Raw genomic sequence first — 19,159 nt, 5'->3', positions numbered from 1 at the left:
AAAACCCTCGATTTTCTTGAAGATAAGTGGGGCGCCCTGATGTCCAGAATGTTTCATATCTTGAAAAAATTGACCCACGGTTATCGGCCAATAATTATTCTCAGTCGGAAAGGCAAAGTATGAACCTCATAATCATCACCTAACTCTTGGATCATTGAAATCTGAGCTAGATGCATTTGCTTCCTTGCTTCCCAGAGAAGCAAACAGGATCTTGAAGGCGGCAAGACTGGTGGAAGAATATATGATCGAGATGCAAGTAGTAGGCGGGATCTGTGTCGGAAATGCTGTAATAATCTCCTCTGGACAGCTTTTTCTTAGTTATTTGGCTGTTATTGACTAGGACTCTTGTTTATCTTTTCCTTTTGTTGGAGGATGTTCTCAGTAGATCTTGGGGGTGATGCTGCTAGGTCGAATCATTCCAAGTGGGAGATTAATTTCCCATGTTTGTGGTGTTGGAATTATTTAAATGTTTCAAAAACACATGTCGAACTTAATGACCACTTATTTAGCTAATAATTGATCTCTAAATCAAAAGGTCCAAATCATTTTCCAACACATTTCATGTAAGAATGTTGTACATCCACCCATAACCTGGGTAGGCCTGTCCCTTCCATGGTTAAAATTGAGTCGATTCGTCCTAAGTTGTGGATTGAGAAGAGAGTATTTTTTAGGGGATAGGTCAAGTTAGGTCACGTGGTATACTTCCATTGCTTCTATTTGTGGCAAATCTCGTCCTACTTACTCTGGGTGATTCAATTTAGATTTCGAAAAACTTATAAGTGGAAAGCATGGTTTTGAATTGATCTTAAAAAGTTCATTCTATCCCATTAGTTAGACATTAAATCCCATCTATACTCAAGTATGTGATAAGAGTTAAAAATTCGACTCTATTCTCATTTTATTCCCCCCTATCTTTTTCACATTTTTGGTTTTTTCCTCTTTCATTTTGTACATTTAAAAATTTTAAAATAAAAAGTTAAATATACTTATAATATATTAAACCATAAATTACACTAAACCTGCATGTGTAATAATCTAAATATATTAATTAAATAAACTTAAAATGAATACTATAATTATTATTAAGAAAAAAAATACCTTCTCTACCATGAGCTTGTGTAAAAATTTGTTCTTGTTAAAAGAGGAGATCACTAACCATTATGTCACCTTAGTGCATATCACGACTCGAGCATAATTAAATAATAAGAATATCATAAGATATTACACTTCTTGACCTCTTGATATATTATATATTTGATTTTTATTTTTTTAAAAATCCCCTATAATTAAAATTAGTTCCAGTTGAGTTTCCTAAACCGAACCAATCACATACACCCAACCCTACATGGGAACCTTCCAGATATGGGGTATATCGCGCCGTCAGAACTTGACAAAATCCTTAAACGGTCCAAATACGCGTTATCTTGAGAGCCGATAAAATGATGGCCAAAATCATTCGCACACATTGGTGGGTAAATTTCATCGTGGCCGTTTGGTTTACTTTTTCACTAATTTAATAATACCAAGCGCAATGTTGCTTAGAGGAGACATGCCATGTCTGAGATTCGAACCCGCCATTTAACCACCCTTTGTCTTGGAAAAAAAAGTAATATTATTTTTACCATTGGTAATTTTTGTCTAAAAAATACTGATTGAAGTTACAGAAATACCCTTTAGGGGGGGGGGGGGGTGGTTAGTCCAAAATGAAGCAGAGATGAAGTTTATGCACATTACTCCGTTCATTCGATTAGGTCGTTAGTGGTGAATACATACCTCTTTATTTGAATCACACAGGTAATCTTCTTAGGCAAAAATCGGAGAATCGGGTTTTAGCCCAATTTTGAAAATTATTCACATGAAGCATCGCGCGGGACGCGTTTCTCCCTCCCTCGACGAAATTTTTTTCCTCATTTTGCTTTGTTCTCCCTCTCTCTCGACCTTCCTCTCCCGATGATTTTTTCGCTTGCTCTCTTCTTCCTCTCGCCTTCGCACTCCCTTCGACTTCTTCTCCCTTCTCGTCTTCGCATCTCTTCTCCCTTCATCGTCTTCGCATCTCTTCTTCCTTCATTGTCTTCGCATCTCTTCTCCCTTCATTGTCTTTGCATCTCCTCTCCCTATCTCTCTCGGCCTCCCTCTCCCTTCTCCCTCTCTTGTCTCCTTCTCACTCTTCTCTTTTCCCCAAAAAATCCTCCCAAATTCCTTCGATTTAACCCATTTCAGTTTTGATTTCCTTCGATTTTTGACATTTTAGCATCGATTTCTTCGATTCTACTTCAATTTAGCTTCAGTTTTCCCCAAATTTCAGAAGGTAAGCCTAAACCCTAATTTTTTTTCAATTGATTTAGTGTTGTATTTGATTTAATTTTAATTTTTGTGCATAGTTTGCATTGATTGTTGCATAATTGTGGGATTTAGGATTAGGGTTTATGGTATTTAGGGTTCAATTTCGTCTTTATAAGGTTTAATTTCTGGATTAGAGTTAGGGTTTAGTGTATTTAGGGTATTGTTCAAGGTATTTAAGGGTTTATGGTTTATGGTATAGGGTTTATGATTTTTTTAGGGTTTAGGTTTTTTTTTTTAAAAAAATTTAGGGTTCTTAGTTTTTGGGGTGATAGGGTTAAGGGTTTAGGGTTTTAGGTATGGAATTAGGGTTTAGGGTTTTTTTAAAAAAATAGAGTTCTTGATTTTTGGGGTGATAAGGTTTGGGGCTTTTAGTGGTTTTAAGGTCTAGGGTTTAGGGTTTAGGGTTTAGGTTCTTGAATTAGGGTTTACTAGTAAGGGTTTTTTTTTCTTTTTAATTTTTTAGGGTTATCGGTTAGGGTTTTGGGTTAGGGGTGTTTAGTCTAGTTAAAACATGGCTGAGTTGCCTATACGGGCGTCCATTAACCAACGAAACCCGACCCTCATCACTGACTAGATATGGTTCATAGTAACTGGGAAGTCATATGGGGCTCTCTACCAGGGTTGTTCGGTGAATTTGGACTTGATGAGTCTGTATTTGCATTGTTTAGTGTATCTGTGATGGAATTAGTTTGATAAATTTTTAAATGTTTTGGAATGTTGTTGAATGTTTTTGAAGTGTTATGGAATGATCTTGCCAAGTGGTGAGGAGATTTGGGTGTTATAAATATCCACCACATGGTATTTTTTGTTGTTGTTTGTGTTTCTGTGTGTCCCTATGACGGGTAAAGGTTGTCTGATAAAAATTTTTCCATGAGGACCATCTTGGATTTAGATTATAAATGACTGAGGTAAGACAACAAACTCCTTGATCATATGACATTTGGACCTTCGAGGATGACAGCGAAATGCTCGATCTCTTGGTTGAACAGGTCAACATGGGGAACAAGATGCCCAATGGGGTTTGGAAGCATGAGGTGTATATGGACTGTGTCAATAGGTTCAATGAAGACGTAGTTAATAAAAAAAACTAGCATGTGGAATGATCATTGATGGTTGTATTGTATTATTTTTTAACATGTATTTTGTCGTTCGTATGTACTAAACTAGTAAGTTGATGATTTTAATAGTAAATGCACGAACTAGTTGTTATATTCCACGGCATAAACATTTGCTTTTATGATGTAAATTGTGGACTATTACGAGTAACTCGGTTCATTTTCAAGCATGTTTTTTAAGTTTTAATTAATTTTATCCTAGTTTATTAATAAAATAATATATTTATTTATTATAATCATTAATTTTATTACTATATTAAATTATAATTTAAGACTGGTAATTAAAATATTGTTAAAGAGAGCATTTGATCAATTATTTTGGTTTAATTATCTTATTTTTATAATTAATTAAACTAATCATTTTATTTTGTAAAAAATATATTATTAATTAATAGTACGTAAAAAATCCATCTTTTGTTATTTATAAAATAGTTTTTTTATTTATTCAGTTCAATTAATTACTTAATTAATTATATTCTCTTAGGTTATTTTTTACTTTATATATTTGTTTTTTATAATTTATTCTAGTCCACCTAATTATTATATTAATTTATAATAAAATGTAATCATTAAGTAATATAATATAGTATTTCATTAATTAGTTAATTAATATATTTTAATATTACACATTAAATCACTTATAAGTGTAGTAACCATGTTTATTTTGGTTAATTATCTGTTTAGGTATATGTTCTATTTAAGTATATTATAAAAAGTTACTCATTCTCTTGTTTATGTCATATTTTCATTTTGGGGCACTAACATTGGAATTTGTCCTCCAGTGCACTTGAACTCGTCTACATTGACACCCAAGGAAGAGTTGAAGTTGAATCAATTCATTTAAGATGAATTGAAGTCTAACTTCATTTCAAGTTCATTGTAAACTATCCCACCCCCCTTTAGTTGCAATCTTCATTCTTTCTTTGTTGTGATGTGTGATTACCCTAGTGGAAGATTTATTTTCACTCAATACTTATTAACCTAATAATAATTTTTAGCTCCCATTTGTTTATATAAAATGTAATGATTTTGAGTACTTGAATATCAATATTGAACCTTCAGAGCTTAATTTATTTGTTTTTTTTTTCTAATGTCATATTATATAAGATATTATTTTTATATAAAAAAAGGGTGAGACATCTTGCCTTCTTTGAAAATTCGATGCCCAAGTCTAACTTAAATATACACAAAAAAAAAAAATTAGTTAAATTATTTACCCCCTAAATTACATTTACGAGTTTACATTAGAATAATTAAATTTGAGTATTAAAGATTTATAATTATCGGTGCTGAAAGAGCTATTTTCCAAGTATTGGAAGGAATAATGAGTTTCTATGAGTTTAACTTGAAATAATAAATTTTGAGTGTTAAAAAATTATAATTATCCAAACAGGAGGAGCTAAAGGAATAATGAGTTACATTAGATAGTAAGTGAGTCAATAATGTCTTGATATTTTTAAATGTAATTTTATATAACATTATTTTTATTAACTCACATATAACTTAGATATTTGTAAAAAAATACTTGATTAGTTACCCTTAAATTACATCTACTATTTAAAATAAAATGGTTAAAATATAAATGTTTAAAACTATAATTACCATATATGAAGGAGCTACTTTCCAACACTGAGTTATATTAGATAGGGAAAGAGTAAATCAGGGTTTTCATAATTTCAAAGAAAAGTGGGTAGATGTTATTCCCTTTTCATAAATTGCTTGGATGAAGGTACAAAAAAAAAATGGATGAAGAATAAATGGTGAAAATAGACCAAAATAATCCACATACATAAGTTAAAAGCATATGAGGACATATTTCCTAATTTATTAGTCTTCGTTACATTATAACGGCCCTAACAACAAACCCACTTTGGGTCAATTCAATGGTTACTCAATTTCCTAAAATCTGTTTTCCTAAAGGAAATTAGAAGATTTGGCGGGATGTCCCTTTTTTAAATCCTTTCACAAACAGAACCATTTTTTATTTCCTTTCCGACACGTCCTCCCTTGGAAATTTTTCCAGTTTTACGGCTTTCTCGAGCTAAAATCCACCGTACAGCCCTCGTCTCCGCTTCTCCCTACGATGCCCAAACTTCTGTACTAGGATTCTCTAATTTTCCTTGTTTTATAAGCATTAGGGGATGTGAAATTAGGTAGGGTGATGAACATGCTCGCGCTTTCCTGTTTTACGAATCTGGTGCTTGAATCTAAGAGCATTTGGGAATTTTTTCTGTATAGTCGAGCATTTTTGCTGGTTTGAAAGGTATTTTTTTCCAAGGAAATCTAATGTTGCTTTAGCAAATGAGAATGTGGATGGCCGGTCAGCTTGATTTTGTTAAATCTATGTGCATTTGGTTGAGGTCTGGTTTCAAGTGGCTTCTTACTGTGTGTGGAGCTCCAAAAAGGTTGTTGGCTGAGTTCTAAGTTGGAGTGAGATGGATGTTGGGATATATTCCCCGATTAACCTAGTTGGAAGAAGTTGTTATTTGAGGAGCAGAGATTGTTTGGAAATGTTCTCGGTTTTGATATGTTAATTTCGCGGAATCTCATGTCTGACAAAGTGAAATTTACCAAGGATTGAGTTGGAGGATCTTGTGTGAATTGAAATTATTTTTTGTCGAAATGATATAATAAGAGATAAATCAAATGAACAAAGATCCAGAAAAGAAATAAATAAAATTAAATAAGCTAGATAAGAAGAATATTTATCTAAAATATTGAATTATCGTTATGTTTACAATAGAGCATGGTTGTAAAGCACGAATAGAATCCATTAGCCATAACTAAAAAACCATTAATAATAAATCAATAACGAATTTGAGGAATATTGCATCTGTAGAGAGGGCAAGTGGGACTCCTGTTGAACCACGTAGAGACGCAGTCTCTATGAAAGAGGTGCAAGCATGGAAGCTCCACCACCACCTTGGTTCTTCTCAAGTCATCCATGCAATCGGGACAAATCTGTCCCTCACACACCTCACCGGCTTCCTTCATCTTCAACCTCTCGAGGAAAGCTTCCACCAAGAAAGAAGAATTTGATGGCTGATCATGACTCACCCTCGGCACCGCTGCAACAAGCCTCTCCTGCACCACTATATCAATGTTGCCCGTCCATTCCACGGGGTTTTGGCCCAAAAAGAGAAGTCGCCCAAGAAGGTCGCAGTATGCATTGGGGCAGAGCTCAAATGCGAGGTAAGAATGCCAAAGATGCACTGGAAGTACCTGTTGTCCAGAGAAGACAGAATCTCACGGTTCAAATAGAAGAACTTGTCTACTTTGAGGGTGCCAAGTTGGTGAGCAGTAGTGGGTAGGGAGTTGTCGAGGGAACGTGTATGATGAAGGAAGAAGATCATGGCGTTGTTGCGGGTAATTGAAGTGGTGGGAACGGCGGAGATGTGATCGATGGCTACGGGAATCGAGGAAGGCATGAAAGAAAGATAGGTTGTAAGCAAAGAAGAAGAATTACAGAGAGTGAGGGAGGAGGAGAGAACAACAGAGATGATAATATTTGGAACAAACAAGTGTTGGTTTTATCATTTATGTATAACAGAATATCCAAATCTTGCCACCTGTACAATCTAAATCCAAATCCAAATCCAAATCCAAATCCGAGTAGGAAGAGGAAACATTTCTCGAGCGAGTCCTAAATCCAAATTCAAATCCAAATCCAAATCCGAGTAGGAAGAGGAAACATTTATCTTTTTCTCGAACAATTCCTAAATCCAAATCTCTAAGTAATAGGAAACACTTCTTTTTTTCTCGACCAATTCCTGATTTAAGATTAGTTTTAGTTTCCACTGGCCACTGGCACCTGCTCGTTAAAAAAAACATATCTTTTAAATCAAATTTTATTTTTCAATTCACTAAATAATAAAAACCCCATCATTTCTATTATTTTTTTCTAATAGATTGTTTAGATTTCCTTTACGGAGGAAAAAAAAATAGCAACGGTGCCAACAGCAACAACTCTAAGTATAATTCACCCATCCTTATAATGGATGGAATTCTGGTGGACGAGCCACCTGGTGCCGCTCGTGCTCGGTCATCGGTGTCGAAAATAGGTTTTTTCTCTCTCACAAACCCCAATTCTTACAAGACAAGGGTTTGACGCTCGCGCATGTGCGTCAAAATGCCTGGTGCTCACCTCTCGTTTCCGACGTCGTTCTGTACTGTTCACGCAAATATTTAATTGCTATTTCTATTGAATGTCGATTCTTAGTTTGCAAACGGAAAAGAGTAGCTGCCATCAGCACGTTAGTTATTGAATTTCATATTTACTTGCCTTCTTGTTTCCTTTTCAGTTCCTTTCTTTGCTTTTACGTACGTAAGATGCTCTTTTATTTTAAGCATTTTCAAATTCAATAATGAAAATGCCTTATACTATCCAGGAATGTAATTTTTCTGTGTGAGTGAGCTGCAATTTCTGTTGGTTTATGTTATCTATCTCAGATGTTTCTAGAATGGATGAAGAGATTGTGGTTTTGTTTTTGATTTAATGTTGCAGGGAAAGCTGATATTTTTCTGGTTATGATTGGTTGATTCGAGGATAGCTAACTTTAAGGCTAAAAAGGCAAAAGTAAAAATGGTTTTCCGGCTACTTTTCCATGCTACACAAGTAAGCCTTTTGTTAAATATGACCTTCTGTTAGAGCTAAGTTTATTTCCATTCCGGAATGTGGCTTTTTCATTGCTCTTGAAATGGCTATTTGGATAGATATCTCAGCATTTAGTTTTCATCTGACATTGTTTCAAGTTTCTTGAGCTAGAGCTACTACTGATTTGTGGAGTGGAATTGACCTATCATTTGGTTGCTCGTTGTATTGCCCTAATAATGATCTGATAGATTTTTTTATTCTTTTTGATACCGGAAAGACAACAAAAACAAAAACAACCAAAGCCAATGTGGGGAATGAGAACTGCAAATGGTCGGATCCTATCTATGAGACTGCAATACTATTCCAAGATGCTAAAACTAAAATGTTTGAGGAGAAGCTCTACAACCTTGTGGTTGCAATGGTGTCTGTCCTTTCGAACTTCTCTCTCTCTCTCTCTCTCTCTCTCTCTCTCTCACTTGGACCCTATATCTCATCTCTTTCTTTTCTTATAGAAGCCTATTATTTTGTAATTGTGTTAAACTAATTTAGAGTTAATTATCTTTAGTAGACATTTAGAAGGGATATTTTTCTGTTTTGTCAAGGATCATCTCGTTCTAGCATCCTTGGTGAGGCCACCATAAATCTGGCGGACTTGCAGACGCATTACCTTTATGGGGAGGGGGGGGGGGGGGGCGCAATTCATATATTGGATTAGTTTGGATTAGTTTCCTTTGTGTGCTGTTGATGGTGATCATTTTTTCATGCCTTGGTAACCAGTTCTTCTAGTTGCAACTTGCTATTATTTTCTTCTTTTTCTTCCAAACTACTAACTGCACTCACAACTTCTTCAATTTTGGAAAGAAGAAAATCAGATCTGTAGGTGATCTGAAAAGAAAAGAAAATTCTATCTTTTGCTACTAATTGGGCCTGCTTAGATTCAACTTCATTAAGTGAATGCTTCAAACTCATGTGTTTTGTACTTCTCATAGTGTTTGCCTTGTGTCATCTAAAAGGTATAAAAAATGGTAATGTTGTGATTTTTATCTGTATGGCAGGTTACAATCCAACTTTTCACATCTAAAACTGGCTTCAGGTGTTGCTTCAGTGATCCTACAAATTTGCATTGACTTCATTATTAACACTATAGTTTGAGACGTTTGATAAGGGTATTGATTCATCTAAGTGAAACATGTTTTCCCAGAGCTAAGTGATTTGATGTGGAGGGAAGTTTTGTTGCATCAATCTTTGGGATTTTCCTATCATCTTCTTATGGCTTCGTCTCAATTTTCTTGAAGTTTTGAGTTTTAATTATTTGTGAAATTGGTAGTTGGTCTAAATTTTCATTGGATTGTGATAGAGAGTTTGAACAACGATGAGATGTCAGAGAGAGGAGATTTTAGATGCCCACTGGTCCAAGCGTTCATGATAAATCTGCCAAAAAAGTGTCATCTTTTGCAGAGGCGGCAAATGATCAGATTGACAAGGTTTAGAATTGTCATTTTTTGCTAGAGTTTACACGTACATTAAACAAACAATGAGAAACATATTTATGAACTTACTGGAAATGGAATGAATCAAATTACTAACATGCATATATGCATATTGTTTATATACATTGTTATGAACTCAATAGCAGGCCGAGTCATGCAGAGGCACAATGGTTGAGTCTTTTAGTATTAATTTAATTATTTTTTCTATTTACTTTTACTTCATTTTTATTTTAATTGATGAGTTAGTATGCCATAGGGGCATTATTTTAATTCTTTCTCTTGAACTCTTGTTAGCGTAAACCCTACTTAAGGGATGAAAGGAATGAGAAAAGACAAGTCTGATTTAAGTCTAAATAGGGTTTTGAGTTCTCCTAAATGAGCTCAGAGGTGTGCGTTCTCCTTAACAAACCTAGGGTTTTCAACTTTCCCTTCGGCTTGATTCTTCTCTTCTCTTCTTCTTCCCTACAAATCACTGTGTAAGATCCGGGACCATAACAACTGGTATTATAGCAGGGTAACATGGGGGATTCCAGCATTGACGAGTCAAGAGATTTGATTGTTAGAGTGCAGAATGCACAGGTAAAAAATGAGGTGCGGTTTTCTTATATCAGACAGCTGTTGGAACAAATCCCAAACTCTTAGGCTCCAAATCAATAGACTTGAAAGGGAGGTATGAAAGGCAGCAATGCAGGCAGAAGCTGAGGCACGAACGAAAAGAATCGACCAGCAACTCGACAGACTCGAAATGGAAATGTGAATGGCAGAAATGCCTGATGATATACGTCTGTCTTCCATTGAAATGTTGGAGAGATTGAAAGGTCGCCGTTCTGGAAGAAGACGGGGCAACCTTTGTCTCGGCAAATAATTTTGGCCGTTCCCAAGTCGTTCGACCTCAAATTTCTTCGGAACAACCCGATTTGGGTTCGCAAGTTTTTGCCGAGTGCCTCCTCTGTATTTGGCAACCTAAACTGAAGCCCAACCTCTAGAAATTTGAAGTTAGGGAGACTGGAAATTTCCAACCCAAGAGGCTCAATGATAAAGTTTGGCCAGATCTTCGTCAACACAGTGGCTGTTGTTCTCCGTCAATTTTTTTTCCTAAGGTCATTCTTCTCGGCAACGACATCGCGGGGAAGATCTCGTTGATAAATTGATGGGTGGTGTTCGCAGATGCGAACAAGAAAGACCAAAAACCCAAAACCTTTGATTTCACAGTGGAAATTGTTGCCTTGGCGGAAAAAGAGAATTCAGGCAGTAACATTAAACAATTGTTTCCCCTTACCTCAATTCGTTTCTCACATGTTGTTCGTTACAATGGTAAACACCAGCCAAAAAATGGGCTACCAGAGAATGGCGTCACAGTGGATTCTGGTGTGCCGTCTCTGCCTTACTATCCTGGTTGTGGTCTCGTTTCTATGCAGGCAGTGGCCAATCTTTGAAGGAACCTTCATTGAGAAGATCAACAACTTCATCACCGTTGGTGCTTACAACTAATTCTTGCGAACCTTCAAAGGTCGTTTGTGGAAAAAATCCTTTGGTTCACATGTATTCAGCCTGCGGAGATGTAGTGTCCGCTCGAACACTGTTCAATGAAATTATTCTACCAGGTTTGGTTTCTTGGAATTATATGGTGTACAGTTATGCAAAGTGTGGGGCTATGGCGTCTACCAGGGAGCTATTTGATTTAATGCCGGAACGAGACGTTGTAGTTGGTGGACCGCCACCTAGCCTCTATATGTCATTAGTGGTCGTGGGGATGAAACCATAAAATCAAAGAGCACGTAAAATCAATGGCGCACCTGTATCTTCTTCCCTACATATTCCTAGAACCCACTGCATATATAGGAAAACTTTTGGGTGTTTCCATAATCAGAGTGACAGTGAATATATGGCTGGTCAGCTTTCAACATTCAGATATGTGATGCATGATAATCCAGAGGAGGCAGATCCTTGGTTCACTAATACGTGTACTGTGAAATCTCCTAGTCCATTAGCCAAGGAAACTTTAAATTCAAAATGCAAAATGGATGGTAGGTCCCTTGTAGTGGCTGGATGTGTGTCTCAAGGAAGTAGATACATGAAGGAGCTTGGAGGGATTAGTATAACTGAAGTGCATACACTGTTCTGGAATGCTCTTGGTGCTTGATAGATATATGTAAAAATGCTAAGAGGTATTAAGACAGGAGCTGGGAGCAGGGTTGAAATCATGCAAATTGATAGGGGAGGTGCAGCGGCAATTTTGCACTCTATATCAATGGGAAGGCTTCCACTTTCCGAGGCAATGAATGCCAATTTATCTGCTGCCGCTACAACAATTCGCCAGAGAGCACTAATTGCTCTTTGTGAGTCATCTCAGAAGAATTATAGCGACGTTGTTGCTGCCAAATCAGACCTAAACTATATTGGTCTGCGAATAGAGAAAATACTTCAACTAAATAATTATATTGTTGTTAGTGAGAACATAATCAAGTATAGAATCTTTGTTAAAAAATTTATTGAGTCACATGATGTGATAAAAATGTGTGTTCGGAAGTGTGAACCAAATATGGCAATAAGCCTCATGAATGTGAATGGCCATCATTAGAGCTATACAATGCATATCTACAAGCAAAAGCAAATATTACATGTCCTGGCTGATCTGGTGACATATACCATACTCCTAAATGTCTATTGTCTGGCTGGGAGTGTAGAGAGGGCACAAGACATTTACAAGAAAGTAAGACATATGGCATCGGTTGGGGCTTGCAGATTACATCTCACCACCTACAACACAATTATGAAGGTTTTTGCAGATGCCAAAATGTGGCAATTGGCATGGAAAATAACAGAAGAGATGGTCTCAGATGGTGGAGTGTGCAATTCACACATTTGATGAAATGCTCCTCTTTGGCTATGAACCTTCATTGAAGCGACACCTTCTAATCTCCACCATTTTTATGACTGTTTGGATTGCAATTGTCAGCTACATTGGTCTGCCATCCAACTTCACCCTCTATGATTTTGGAGTTGCGAAACCAGTTAAGAATTGGCACTTCTTCTTCTGTGTTGCTATTGGATTGTGGGCTGGACTCATTATCGGATACACAATGGAGTATTACACTAGAAATGCTTACAGTCCTGTGCAGGATGTTGCTGCTTACAGAACAGGGGCAGCAAAAAATGTCATTTGTGGCCTCACACTGGGTTACAAGTTTTTCATAATTCTACTTAGGTTTCAGTCTTGCTGCCATATATGGACTTTCTGTGGCGGTTTTGGGAATGTTTAGCACAATTACAACCAGGCTTGCGCTTGACACCTATGGACTCAAGGGGGAGGAAGATCATGTAGCTTGCGTGGTTGACCTACTTGGCCACGGTGGGTACCCTACACCAGCAACCAAAGTGATAGAGGATTACACTGGCCGGACTGGGTGCTGGCCCAACTTATCATCCATGGTTTTTACTGTTGCCTACAAACCAGTGATGCACATACCATCAATTCTAGATCAATTTACAATAGTGGGTTTACTCACAACTAGCGCCAATCTGGGTGAATTACATCAAGGGAAACTCTTGTAGGCTTACATCAAGAGAGATTTTAATTTCCCCCACTCACGTTTCCCCCACTCACGCTACTTTACAGAAGCTGAGGTTCTCACTGAAATTTGTGCATGGCTATTGGTGGCTTACTTGCATGAATATGCATGTGAGGCTATTGTTGCTGCTCTCTATTATGGGATAAACAATATCAGAAGTGGAAAAAAAATGCAAATGTTTTCAGGCCAACTATTTTCAGTGCCAATTGAACCTGATCAAGCCTTGAAGTTGCTCGTGTTCTAGGAATTGGACTTATTTACATAGAATTAGTCAGAGCCTTAACCAGTACTATTGCGGCTGTGTGTGGATTTCACAAGGATATGCAGAGTGATCCAAGTTCAGTAGTTTATGCCAAAAAAAAGAGATGGTACACTGACAGAACTTGGACAGACAACAAGTCAATACATTTTAGTTCCCTATTTTGTTAACTTTTCGCATTGGTGAGTTCATTCTCACATGGGTTCTGAAGATTACGGTGGAACATCTTGTTGGCCGGTCATGGTCTTGCCAAATTGGAGCAGGTGATAGTTTAGACTGTTGTTGGGTTGCTTGACCGTGTGGTGGGTTGCTACAGCGAGTGATGCTGGAAATGTTGAATTCTCACCCAAAAAAACAATTTTCTGGAGGAACATTCTGCCAACGGGGGAAACTAGTGGAGGATTTTGAATACCGTAATCTCTCCATTCGAGGTGTTACATTGGAGCGCTTACACCACTTGTGTCACCCAGTGGGTTGACATAGATGCCACAGATGTTACATGGGAAGATGTGGAGACGTTTCAGCACACATACCCTACCTTCAAGCTTGAGGAAGCTCTTTCTCCACGGGGGGAGTGATGTTATGAACTCAATAGTAGGCCGAGTCATGCAGAGGCGTAGTGGCTGAGTCATCTAGTATTAAGTTAATTGTTTTTCTTTCTATTTACTTTTACTTCATTTTTATTTCAATAGATGAGTTAGTATGCCGTAGGGGCATTATTGTAATTCTTTCTCTTGAACCCTTGTTAGCATAAACCCTACTTAAGGGGCGAAAGGAATTAGAAAAGGCAAGCCTGATTTTAGTCTAAACAGGGTTTTGAGTTCTCCTAAACGAACTCAGGGGTGTGCATTCTCCTTGACGAACCTAGGGTTTTCAAGCTTCCCTTCGGCTTGATTCTTCTCTTCTCTTCTTCTTCCCTACGAATCAATGTGTTAGATCTGGGACCGCAACATACACACACAAGCACCCAGACAAACCACCCACCCCCCCCCCCCCCCCCCCCCCCCCCCCCCTCCATACACACACATATACACTTTAGCTGATGATTTAAATAATTAAACTCTAATTGACAGTAAACTAAATTTATAATTGATGTGACTGAAATTTAACCAACTTATTTGGAAAGATTTTATAAGATTTTCATTTGAACCTTTTATTTGTGGCAATATACAAATTTATGTTTTTTTTAGACCATGAGAAGATAGAATTCATTGAGATATCACCTGACAATAAGTGTTCCTCGAGGATCCCTAGCTACAACAATTCCATTAGCCATCTAGAAACATGAGACCATGATATAGCCAAGGATTTGAAAATGTCCCCATTTAATTGAGTAAATGTTTACTGTAATTTTTGGAAGTATATGTATTATCTATTATTTACTTGCACAGTAAAAATTTTTTATTGAAATGTATCTGTTGTGTGTGCATGAAGTTTCGTAAAGATTTACTGTAAAATTTAGGAAAAATTTCAAAAGATTTTAAATTTTTTGGAAAAAATATTACTTTGTTTTGCAAATGAATATTCAAGAAAATATGTTGCCTACCTGGGGAAAGATTTCAGGTAGCCATGGATGTCTTCTTTCTTGTTGCCTTTTCATAGTTTCAATGGGACGCTTGACCCTTTTGATTTACGCTCTATTCTTATAGGAACTAAAAGTTGAGTAATACTACATTATGTTGCTATATCCTGATGTTTGTCATTGTGGTTTCTATTAAGGTTGCATGTTGCATGTGTGTGAATTTATATCTTTCTCTATTATCAAGTACTCAGCTACATGCATGGTCTTTTCTTATTCTTCATTACTATGACACAGTTAACTGTCTTTGAAACTGATTTATAAAATTCACTTTCAGGTCAATGTTTTGATCCATCTAATAGGCTACAAGTGAAAATTCCATGGAAATAACACACTAAATTCTTCTGGTCTTACTGTTGGTTTTTGAAATTTTATTTCACTTCATTTTTTTCATATTTAATCTTTTCTAGGATGGTGTTTCATGCTTATTTTCACTTTTAAAGCAGGTAAATTCAATAGTAAGATTCAAATCAGACTCTACGGAGCTAATTAAATGCTTATTATCCTCAAATGTTGATGGTGCATTGACCCATCCAGAGGACATTCTAAAGTCTAGATTGCATCGTTAAGAGTTAGATGTAGCTGAACCAAAAGACAAACTTTTGAATGAAGAACCTGTTAAAAAGCTAACCGGTAGATCTTTTCCATCACATGAAGAACTCTTGGTGGAGTAGGAAGCTGAACTTTCTGGGGTGTATGTACAAAATGTACATTTTGGAAGTGTCTTCAGATATTTTAGAAGAGGCTTTGGATGAAATCAATGATAAGATTAAACTTCTGAAACAAAAGATACAGATTGCCTTGAGCAGCAGTTAAAGCATGAAGACGATTCTAGAGGATTTCTAACTCTTAAACTTCAATCTGCGTTGCATGAGATTGAGGTATTGAGGGACTCTGAAGTTGAGTGCATATCTAGATGCAATGATTTGAAGTCAGAAAATCATGTTCTGGAAGCAGAATTATAGAGAACCACAACTAAGAACTCTCACCTCACTCATAAACTTGTTGAATGTGAAGAAGTTATCTCAGAATGCAAAAGTTACGAATTGTAAGTGCTGGGGAAAGTGAAAGTGACAATTAATCACTTGTTTGTGTTAGTGTGCGCTGTGGAAAATGCAATATAAAGTACTTATTTGTGTTAGTGTGCACTATGTAAAGTGCAATGTATAGTACTTGTTTGTGTTGGTATGCACAATGGAAAGTGCGGTGTAAAGTGCAGAGAGATTATTTATTAAAAAAATATTTTTATATATTTGACTTTTAGAAAATTAAATTAATATTAGTTACTTAATTAAATATAATGATTAAAAAAATGCTTACTTTTATACTATTAAAATTTTAATCAAGGAAGGCCCACATATCCAAATGTGTTGGATGATGGGTCCAAGCCCATAAGATATGGACCCACCATGATCACACGAACTAGTGGGACCCACCATGATCACATGAGGTGGCATGATAAGTCCTACACAATAAGAAGTATTACAATATTAGATTTATTATGGATGCAGGTCTCGTAGAAGAGTTTCAGTTTAAAGGTGTTTTAGTCATGTTAGTCTTCTTTTTATATTGGGTTATTTAATTATGCTAAGACTTATCAAGTGATAGAGTTTCGGTGTAATTGGGATAAAGGTAGTTTAATTGTAAATGGACTCTACTACTTTCCGCTATTATAATTGGGATAAATGTAGTTTAATTGTAAATGGACTCTACTACCTTCCTCTATTATAAATAGAGGTTCATGCACTCTAATTAAAAAAAGTCAACAAAGTATTTCTCTTTTCCATAAATTCAACATGGTATCAGAGCAGATTATGTGTGCTGACTCGGTCAACCCACAAAGATAATGTGATCATTTTTTTATCTATTATCTCAAGCAGTTTAGCTTCGCATTTCTCTTTTTTTTTAGTCCCTATACCCGTTATTTGATTTACGTTTTCACATTTATGCTAAGATTTTAATATTTAACATTATATATTGATGGAAAGATATTCGAGTCTATTTTCCATAGAAAAATGACTTTTTGTAATCGGAGTTATCTACAAAGAGAAATAAATATTTGAAGCAGCAAAGATCAGATTGCAAAAGAGGTTCATGCAGCAGTAGAAAGCTTCAACTTCCGAGCTATTTTATGCGATCAAGAATGGGAGTTTATATGGAGAATTATATATAAAAAAATATATACAAGTCTATTTTCTTAATTATTCAACCAATTCTATTTCTGAGTTTTTTATATGGAGATATTGATCTTGGAAGAGTCAATGGTCATGTTGGAAAAAAGGGGGAAAAGTACTTAGTTCGGCATATACCCAAATCTATCAGATTATATATCTCAATAGAAGTATTTTATGAACATAATTTATTCTTGGATGAAAGGTATTTAAGTCTAGTTTTATAAGGAGAAATTTCATGTCAATCTGATCTATATTTAAGGATATATTTGCATTGGAAGAATTAAAGGTCATACTGGCATCCTGTGACATTAAAAAATCCGAATTTATGCCAATTGTTTTGCATCACTTTTTGAGTTGTTTTTATTGATCAACTGTATCAAAAAAGTATCTCACTTACCCCTTTTTCGGTTACTACATCTATGTTATTTATTTCAAGATAGGAACATTACCATTACCTCCCAGTTTGAGGGAGAGAAGTACAAGAAAGAGGTATTTTATTCCATATGTTGTGGTAAGTTTCATGTGACCAATATATTAAAAAAAGGGGGAGCAAAAAAGATGAAACTTTTACATCTAAGAAGAAATTTTTTGTAGCAAAAAAAAATAAAGATTAAAAATCTTGACTCGCAGTAATAATTGTGGTAATTATTGGTGATACTTGATTCAGTTCGACTCGATTCTATTTCTCTGGTTGGATTATTATTTTGAGGTATTCACAACATATTCCTTGGTCAACATATTATTTGGTGTAGATAATGGCATCAGATTATTTCATGGTTTTTTTATAAGGATTTTATTATTTTGGTTCGTGTTATATGGGATCGAGCACATTTTAGCTGAAGTTATTGTGTCTCTTTGGATGAGACATTATTATTGAAGAAGTGGTAGCCTCAACATCCTATCTTCCTCTTTACCCATAACTTATTGGTTATTTGACAACCTTACTCCTACCATCCTTTATTTGACTCTTACATACTTCTTTGGGCCAACCTCTTGTGTGTTGCTTTGGTTGGGAGTTTAAGTCCATTGAGACTTTATCTATATATATATATATATTTGGTTCTTTTATCGCCGTCTTATGAATGACGGGCATTACCCACTTATTAGGTCATTTATTGTCGTCTTGTGAATAACAAGCATTGATCACGTATCTCGTCTTTTATTGTCATCTTGTGAATAACAGGCATTTATCACGTATCACGTCTTGTGAATGACAAACATTTATCACCCATTTCTACCTATAAGAGTCAGTGCCCGGGTTGGGACACCGTGATGGAGGAGCTTATTACTACATATATGTTACCTCCCTTAAGTGGTAGTTATTACTTCTGCCACTTGAAAGTCATTGTCCTGTGGAGGGACACAGTGATGGAGAAGTTTTTACTACACTTCTGAGCACTATGTATAAACCCACTACCTGCAAAAGATAGGAGTGCCACTACCTGAGAATGATAGGAGTACGCCTTATATCTAGCATGGGTTAAGACTGGAGTATGGAGCGATGTCATACGGCTTGGAGTGATTTTACTCTCACTGATCTTATGCCAGTTGGGCCTCATGAAAGAGAGCACCAGCGTGAGGGAGAGTGTTGGATGATATGGAGGACTGCCATTTTATATGAGAAGATCTTATACATCGTTTGTAGCAAGCTAGAAGTTCATAATGCTCTCTCACCCCCAGTTTGAGGGGAAGTGTTGGAAGATGGGCCCAAACCCACATGACCAAGGAAGGCCCACATATCCAAGTGTGTTGGAAGATGGGCCTAAGCCATTAAGACATGGACCCACCATGATCACATGAACTGGTGGGACCCACCACGATCACGTGAGGTGGCATGATGAGTCCTACACAATAAGAAGTCTTACAGAACCAAAATTATTATGGAAGCAGGTCTCATAGAAGAGGTTTAGTTTAAAGGTGTTTTAATCATGTTAGTTTTCTTTTTATATTGGGTTATTGAATTATGTTAGGACTTATCTTTAAGTGTTAGAGTTTGGGTGTAATTGGGACAAAGGTATAGTTTAATTGTAATT

Source organism: Aristolochia californica, unplaced genomic scaffold (assembly GCF_029961685.1).
Source record: "Aristolochia californica isolate CCGP_79_NKW_82.1479 unplaced genomic scaffold, dmAriCali1.0.hap1 SCAF_9, whole genome shotgun sequence".
In the NCBI taxonomy this organism is placed as follows: domain Eukaryota; kingdom Viridiplantae; phylum Streptophyta; class Magnoliopsida; order Piperales; family Aristolochiaceae; genus Aristolochia; species Aristolochia californica.
The sequence above is the reverse complement of the archived record's forward strand: the minus strand, read 5'-3'. Positions refer to the sequence as shown.